The 8,021-nt window shown below is 45.5% G+C and overlaps 1 non-coding gene across 1 annotated transcript; it reads right to left on the bottom strand.

Annotated features, from left to right (window-relative positions):
- Window positions 1–5,276: 5,276 nt before the first annotated feature.
- On the bottom strand, window positions 5,277–5,349 carry TRNAV-GAC (transfer RNA valine (anticodon GAC)). The gene has a single exon. It is a non-coding gene; the product is annotated as a tRNA-Val (tRNA).
- Window positions 5,350–8,021: the final 2,672 nt, after the last annotated feature.

Genomic DNA, 8,021 nt, shown 5'->3' with positions numbered 1-8,021 from the left:
ACACATGGTCCTAGGAACAGACAATCAGCTTCTGTCCAACTGGAAAGTGAATGAATGACGGGACAACAAAGAACAACTCGGAGAAGCATCACCAAGTTGAGGGAAAAGAATGAACCAACAAATTAAGCAGTTGCTGTCCAATTCCCTCCCCACCGGCCCCTCCCCGGTTGCGCTGACAACCGCGCTGGCGTCAGGGCGGCGCCTCGGGCATGAGGCCAACCTCCCATAGGGCGCTGCGCGCTCGCGCATGCGCCTCGGAACGGACGTAGCATCGCGGAGGCCTGATCTGCTACTAACCCCATGAGTGCTCTGTTTACCTGCTCCTCCTCTAGAGCCTCGTCGAGCGTGGAAGCGGGATCGCAGGGCCCAGGAGGGATGAGAAGCCTGTCTGGGCCCCTCTATAGTGCTGAGGGCCCTCCGAGGGAGCTCTGAAGAAGACCCTCACCATCCAGGCCAGCGCCTTCCTTCAAATCTATGAGACCGTGCTCCAGGTCCGTGGCCAGTCTCAGTTTCCCCGTTAATAGAGCGGGGGTTCACAGCTAGTTCCTACTTCAGAGGCCGAAGAAGAGTCAGAAAACTGGGAACAGGGCGGGCTCCGTGGTGAGCGCTCAGGAGGCCTTTGTGGTGGGGTGAAGGGGGCCCCTTCAACAGCCCGAAGAGGTGGGCATATTATTCTCCTCATTTTACTTGGAAGGAAACAGGCTAAAAAAGTGAAGTGAGAGCCACCCAAGGGGCTCAGCTAGTGCCTGGCAGGACGAGGAGGGGGAAAGTGCCCGCCCTGGGGGAACCCCCACGGGAGGGTCTGGGGGTGCGGTGAACCTTGTGCCTTGTGGCAGGAATGAGCGGGTTGTGTTTAAATGTTGGGGGTGGGGAGAAGGGATGAGGGCCAGAAACAGCAGCCCAGAATGCCCCGAATACCATCCAGACTGTCAAAGGGATGGGAAAAGTGCTGGATTTCGGAGCCCAGAGATGCTTACCATTTGAAATACCTTTAATGGCAAATTCTTCAGCCCACTTGGCATCTCCACCATCGTCCAGACAATCCACCAGATTCCAGTCTGAGCTCCTTTTTCTCTCTCTCTCTTTTTTCTTTTTTCTGTTAGCTTTTTTTGTTTCCTTTCTTTCTTTCTTTTCTTCTTTTTATTTATTTATTTTTTTGTGGGCTTTTTGTTTGCTTTTGGTTTGTTGAGGGGGTTGTTTTGTTTTTGTTTTGTTTTGTTTTGTTTTTAGCTCCCATCTTGGTTCCTGTACCTCCATCGCGGGGTTTCTCAACATCAGTACTATTGGCATTTGGGGCCAGATCGTTCTCTGTGGTGGGGGCCTGTCCTGTGCACTGTAAGATGTTTATGTCTAGCAGCATATCCAGCCTCTCCACACTTAGATGTGGTGAACAAGATGTCACAGCCAAAAATGTCTCCAGACGTAGCCAAATATTCCCTGGGGGACAAGATGCCCCCAGTTGAGAACCACTGACCAGAGCCAAAAATTAAAAGACAGATCAATTGTTCATTTTCACTAAATTTTGAATTCTTGAACCCAAAGTATATATTATATTCATTCTCTCTCTAGAGAGAGTCTTAAAATACCCTGATTTTCTGGAAACTGGTTATGCCAATTGGATTCTATGAAATACAGTTGATGATGTAATGGGCAAGTCAACTGTGGAACAAGAATTGGCCAAGAATCAGGAGACCTGAGTTCTGTACCAAGTTCTGTCATTACAAGCGCTGTGGCCTTGTCCCTTAACCTCTCTGGACTGGTTTTCCCCTCTGTCAATGAGGATAGTGAAATGACTTCTAATGACCTGGGAATGCTCAGTTTCTGACAAGACATTCCACCCCACCCCCACCCCTGCACCTTAAAATTATTTAAACGACCCAGCCTCTCTCCCAGTGCCCTCTTCACCTCCAAATATCTTTTGTAACTTCCCTCAGCCTTCTCGCCTGGTCCCTTAAACATCTTTCAGAGTCAGTTCTTCCAGGCTGTTGTTACCACTCAAACTCATTATTATTCCTGACTCTAACAAGTAAATTACGGTGGTGTTTACCACAGCAGTGGCAGGGGCCGGTTTGTGGGAAATTACGGTGTTTAAGCACAAGACACCCTGATGTTTGCATGAAGAAAAAGAAAATAAAATTGAAACTGGCCTTATAAAATGCTCCATGATGTGGTGCTTAAATTATAGGAATGTCCCAAGCCATCCACATAAATTTTTCTGACCTGGCTGGTATTCACACAGAAAGCTGTAGATCATCCCTTTAATTCATTTTCTTCAGCACCCACCTGCCTTTCCACGCACTCTGCAATCGCCAATTGGGAGGGTAAAAGGTCAGAAGATTCTATGTTCTATCTTCAAAGAGCAGGACCTTGGAGTAAGGAATTGGGATCCAGCTCATATAGAGAATGGCCTCCCCAGGATAACCCAACCTGAGTTCTCTAGAATGTAAGCTCAAGAGGGCAAAGATCACCTGTTTTGTTTATCCTTGTATCACTGTATGTCCAGTGCTCAGAACAAAGCTTGACACCTAGTAGCGTTCAATAATTGTGTCAAATGGAGGGGGCGGGGGTTGCTGGGTATAGGTCAGTGGCAGAGCACATGCATGCTTAGCATGCATAGGGTCCTGGATTCAACCCCCAGTGCCTCCATTAAATAAATAAATAAACCTAATTACCTACCCCCCCCAACAAAAAAAAAAAAAAAAAAGAGCTGTCTATAATAAAAAGTCTCTATGTAGCCCAGGGGATGGTATGGGTAGGGAAGGTCCACTCCATTTCTCCCATATTTCAACTGTCTGTATATAATGGTTATATCAAGCCTAACTCCCAAACTTTATTTAAGATTTTAATTTGTTTTAAAGGTGATATTCTGGACACAGTTTTCTTTTTCTTTGTGGCCATTTCTCCTACAGGTAATGTTTACCATCATGAATTGATGTAGTGACTCAACTTAGGTGTCCCACATCCAGAAGACCAAAAGTTAAAAGTACCGGTCTTCTCATTTTGATTGTGATAATAAACATCAGTTAATTGATACAGTGGGAAAGGAAAAGCCTATTTTCTAAGCCAAAGACTACAGATTCAACATTTGTGGAATCTAGACTTAAGTACCAAGCATCCTACTAAATGCCTTCCCAGTGTTATCTCATGAAATCTCCTCTGTAACTCTTTGAGTTTTAAGGGTCATCATCTCCATCTTCGGGTGATGGAATTAAGCCATATTGTAGTTAACAGCTTGCCCAGGTCCCAAAATTAAGAAGTGATGGGGCCCAAATTCAAACCCCTGGATTTGAAGGTCAGATCTCTGTAACAACCAGCACACAGATGATCACGGTTCAAACACAGGACTTCCCTGCACCCTGTCCACAGCTGCTTTACTTGAAAGGGGTCAGACTGGTAGATGCTCTGAAGATAAAGATTACATCTTTTCAGTCCCTTGGACCAGGGCTAAGCAAACCATCCGACCCACAGCCTGGTTTTAGAAATACAGTTTCATTCGCACACAGTCACACTCATTTGTGTATGTACTGTCTGTGACTGCTTTATTCAACAGCCTCGGAGCTGAGTAGTTGCTGCGGAGCTGTGTGGCCCCCAAGTGTAAAATGTTTACTCTTTGGTCCTTTACAGAAAGTGTGCTTACCCTGCTTTAGACTCTAAAGCTTCAAGCCAAGACCAAAGCATGTGTTAGCCCAAATTCTGGCCTACTTGCCTATGACTGATTGCAGGACCCCTGCGCTCACTGTCCCCGGGTCCTTCAGACTGGCCATCAGAGAGCCATGAGTAAATACAGGCGTTTGTGGGCATTTAATGGTAAATAAAGCACCACTGCAACAGAGCCACCAAGAGAACAGGAAATGCCTTCCTCACGCGCTCTGCGTCGGCTCCGTCCATCATTCCTGGCCTCCTCCTCTGGCCTCCTCCTCCCGGCCATAAGCAGAAATATGTTGAGTTATTCTTTCAAAGGCTTAGAGAAAAACAGAAATGTTATAGGCATCTCTGTGTTCCAAGTTCCTTGCTGTCTCCTCAAATTTCTAGAACAGTAGGCTGCGAGAGATTGTCAAAACCTTCCTATGGCAGCTCAGGTCGACTAAAATAGCAAGCAGCGGAGCCAAGAATAGAACCCACTGCTCCCGAGAATCCAGTTTTCCTAAACCCACAAAGGCGCAGGCCTCCTTTAAATGTCCTTTGAACTTGGTACAATAAAAGCAGTGCCTGAGTTAAGCGTAGTATTCTTGTTTGGAGGTAGTTTGCAGATGGCATTGAAGTCTTCAAGGTCCAGACCTCCTCCGTGTTCTCTCTCACTGTTACAGAGCCACAAAGCATGATGGCTCCAAGGTGCCCTTCCACCGCTGGGAAGGGAGGCTCCCTCATGTAAACCAGTCCTGTCTTCTCTTTAGAGACACAGTCCAATTAAGTAGCTCTCACTACCCTGCGTGGACCCAAAGCCCTTTGCATCACCACTCTCTTGCCACAAATGAAACATATATTTCTTTCTTTTCTTAGCTTTAATGATTTTCTTTATTCTAAGAGTAATATTTTTTTAATTGAAACATAGTTGATTTACAGTGTGTTATTTTCTGGTGTACAGCATAGTGTTTCAGTTACACATATTATTCTTTTTCAGATTCTTTTCCATTATAAGTTGTTACAAGATACTGAATATAGTTTCCTGTGCTGTACAGTAGGACCTAGTTGTTTATCTCTTTTGTATAGAGTAGTGTGCATCTGTTAATCCCAAACTCCTAATTTATCTCTCCCCCCATTCCCCTTTGGTAACCATAAATTTGTTTTCTATGTCTGAGTCTCTTTCTGTTTTTGTAACTCAGTTCATTTGTGTCATTTTTTAAGATTCAGTACATATAAGTTATATCATATGACATTTGTTTTTCTCTGTCTGATTTACTTCACTTAGTATGATAATCTCTAGGTCCATCTATGTTGCTGCAAATGGCATTATTTCGTTTTTTATGGCTGAGTAGTATTCCAGAGAGAGAGAGAGAGAGAGAGAGAGAGAGAGAGAGTGTGTGTGTACACATGTGTGTGCATGTGTGTATCACAACTTCTTTATCCAGTCATCTGTTGATGGACAATTAGGTTTCTTCCATGACTTGACTATTGTAAATAATGCTGCTGTGAACACTGGGGTGCATGCATCTTTCCAAATTAGTGTTCTCTGGATAGATGCCCAGGAGTGGGATTGCTGGACCATACTGTCAAGTCTGTTTTTAGTTTTTTTCTTTTTTGTGGGGGGACGTAATTAGATTTTTATGTATCTTTAATGGAGGTACTGAGGATTGAACCCAGGACCTCGTGCATGTCAAGCACATACTCTACTACTGAGCTATACCTTCCCCCTTATTTTTAAGGAAACTCCATACTGTTTTGCATAGTGGTTGCACCAAATTACATTCCCACCAACAGTGTAGGAGAGTGCCTTTTCTCCACACCCTCACCAGCATTTATCATTTGTAGACTTTTTAATGATGGCCATTCTGACCAGTGTGAGGTGATACCTCATTGTAGTTTTCATTTGCATTTCTCTGATAATTAATGATGTTGAGCATATTTTCTTGTGCCTGTTGGCCATCTGTGTGTCTTCATTGGAGAAATGTCTGTTTAGGTCTTCTGCCCATTTTTTGATTGAGTGTTTGGGTTTTTTTGTTACTGAGTTGTATTAACTGTTTGTATATTCTGGAAGTTAAGCGCTTGTCAGTCACATCAACAAAATGTACATTTCTAAAAAGATGTTCCTTTTCAAGACTGTGTTTCACCCAAAGGCTTTAGCTACAGAATACGCCAGGTGCTACAGCTCACAAGTGGAGGTGTGGCACTGAACTTGCTCGCTTTGCAGGTCCTCTCCTTCCCCCTCCTCTGGAGTTGCAGGATCATGCCAAGGGCACAAAGTCTCCCTGAGTGCCCCGTGTGCTCAGTGCCTGACCACTGGAGGAGTGGCCCACCAGGGACCTGGCTCTGTCCTCTCTGTCTTCTGGCTTGCACTAGGAAGAGGATTTTCTAGAATCTGATGCATAACTGGGAAACCCAAGTGTTGCCCTGATCACATCAGGATCTTATAGAAGCAAATATATTGGTCTGCCATTGAGTTTTCTGTTTAGTCTGCAGTTGATTTGAAAATGTGTCAAGCTTCCTTGAGGTCTTGATTCTAGCTTTCATTTTCTCTCTGGACTTGGGCCCCATCAACCACCAAATACTCCTGGAAAATGTGTTCTCACACAAAGGGAGGGATGGGGGCTGGGCAGGCTCCTCAGAAGTTTTGGTCACAGCCACGGATCAAATATAAAATGTCTAACCTATTGGGCCTGCTTTCTGAGCTGCTTGGTGATTGAGAGGATGAAGACAGAAGTAGGCTCAAACCCTCAAACCAGACTCTTAAAGGTGGGAGGGAGCTGGAGGGCTGTCATGTGGAAGAGGGATCAGTCCTCTGTGGCCCTCGAAGGCAGGAATAGGGCCACACAGTGGGTGCCAATAGCAGGGAAGTGGGTTTCAGTTTTGTGTAAGGAACTTCCTGATGCTTAGAGTTCACCTCTTCCTCAGTCATTCTGCTCTTGTCCCCAAAAGCCACACCATGGCCTTGGAACACCCTTCCTGGCCCACTGGTTTCCCTCTTCCTATTCAAATTGTTTACAGATACGTTTATGGGCATTTATTGCACTCACTCGTTCCCATGGGCAGAACCGAGATACTCACTTTATAGATGAGCAAACAGAGGTGAGATGATTTGGTCAGGGTCTCCAGAGCTGGAATCCAGGTCCCTTCCTGCCACCCTGCCCAGTGGGCTAATTGCTCTCCTATCCCCAAGTCAGTTCCCTTGGCCTCACAGGAACTGGCCTGCATTTGGCATCTTTATAGAACAGTCTCTTCATGTCTCAGCCTGCTGTTTGTCTCCATCACCTGCCCTGCGTGTGAGTAGTAAGAGTGAGGCTCTACATGTCCCTTGAAAGCCAAGGGACATGTAGAGCCTCAGACTTCTCCTCCCCAAAAATATTACTCACAACGTAATATTTTGTGACTTTTCAGTAATTAGCTCTTGTGAATGAAAACCATTGCCTGCCATATCAATAAATAAAGGATGCTGTGGCCACCAAATCATCAGCCACTATTGCCACCCCCAATAGTGAGCAGAAGGAACTCAGGATGGAGACAAGCAGGCAGCCCAGCCTCTGCAGCCACTCCCAACAGTGCACCTTGAGGGAACTCAGGATGTGGAAGAACAGGATACTGGCCCTAGATAGCTAGATGCATATCAAAGGAATGATTTCAATGAGCCCAGACCTCCTCTGAACCTTCTCATACAGAGAAAAATGCTAAACTCTTGAACTTGGGATACCTGGCTTTCTTCAATTAACAGTACTCTTGTAGGTCCCAACTACCTAGTCTTTGTGGCAAAACCTATATAACCTGGCTCCTCTCCTGCCTCTTTGGAACAGTCTTTTAGAGCAATCTGAGAGGCAGCCTCCCAGACTCAAGTCCTCAGAAAGTCCACTGAATAAAACATAACTCTCAACTTTTAGGTTGTGCATTTTTTTTCAGTTGACACTCTCCTTTCAGGTGCAGGACAAGGACTCAAGCAAAATCCAGCTGTAGCAGGCGAAATTACTGGGGTTGAGTGCAGCTCCATCTCAGGATGTGAGCATTCCTCTGCCCTGTCCTCCTTCCTCTGCCTCCCTCCTCATTCAGCTCACGTGTCACCTCTCACAGGGGTCTCGCTGACCCTCACTCCTGCCCACTCCTAAACACCCCATCCACGTTAAAGATTCCTCCTGGTTCTCAAAGTCCTTATGTTTAATGCATATAACCCAAAGCAGTATAGTTCAGAGGTTAAGGGAACAAGATTTAGTGTCAGCAGATGGAGGTCAAATCCTCCATCCCTCACTAGCTGTGTGACCTTGGGCCAGTTGCTTAACCTCTCTGAGCCTGTCTCAACAGTAAAATGGGCATGACAGAGTATCCATCTCCTAGGAATAGCATTCCCTGAGGTGCTCCATGTGAATAGTGCACTGATGAAT

Source organism: Camelus bactrianus, chromosome 22, assembly GCF_048773025.1.
Source record: "Camelus bactrianus isolate YW-2024 breed Bactrian camel chromosome 22, ASM4877302v1, whole genome shotgun sequence".
Lineage (NCBI taxonomy): Eukaryota > Metazoa > Chordata > Mammalia > Artiodactyla > Camelidae > Camelus > Camelus bactrianus.
This window is presented reverse-complemented; position numbering and strand designations above follow the sequence as displayed.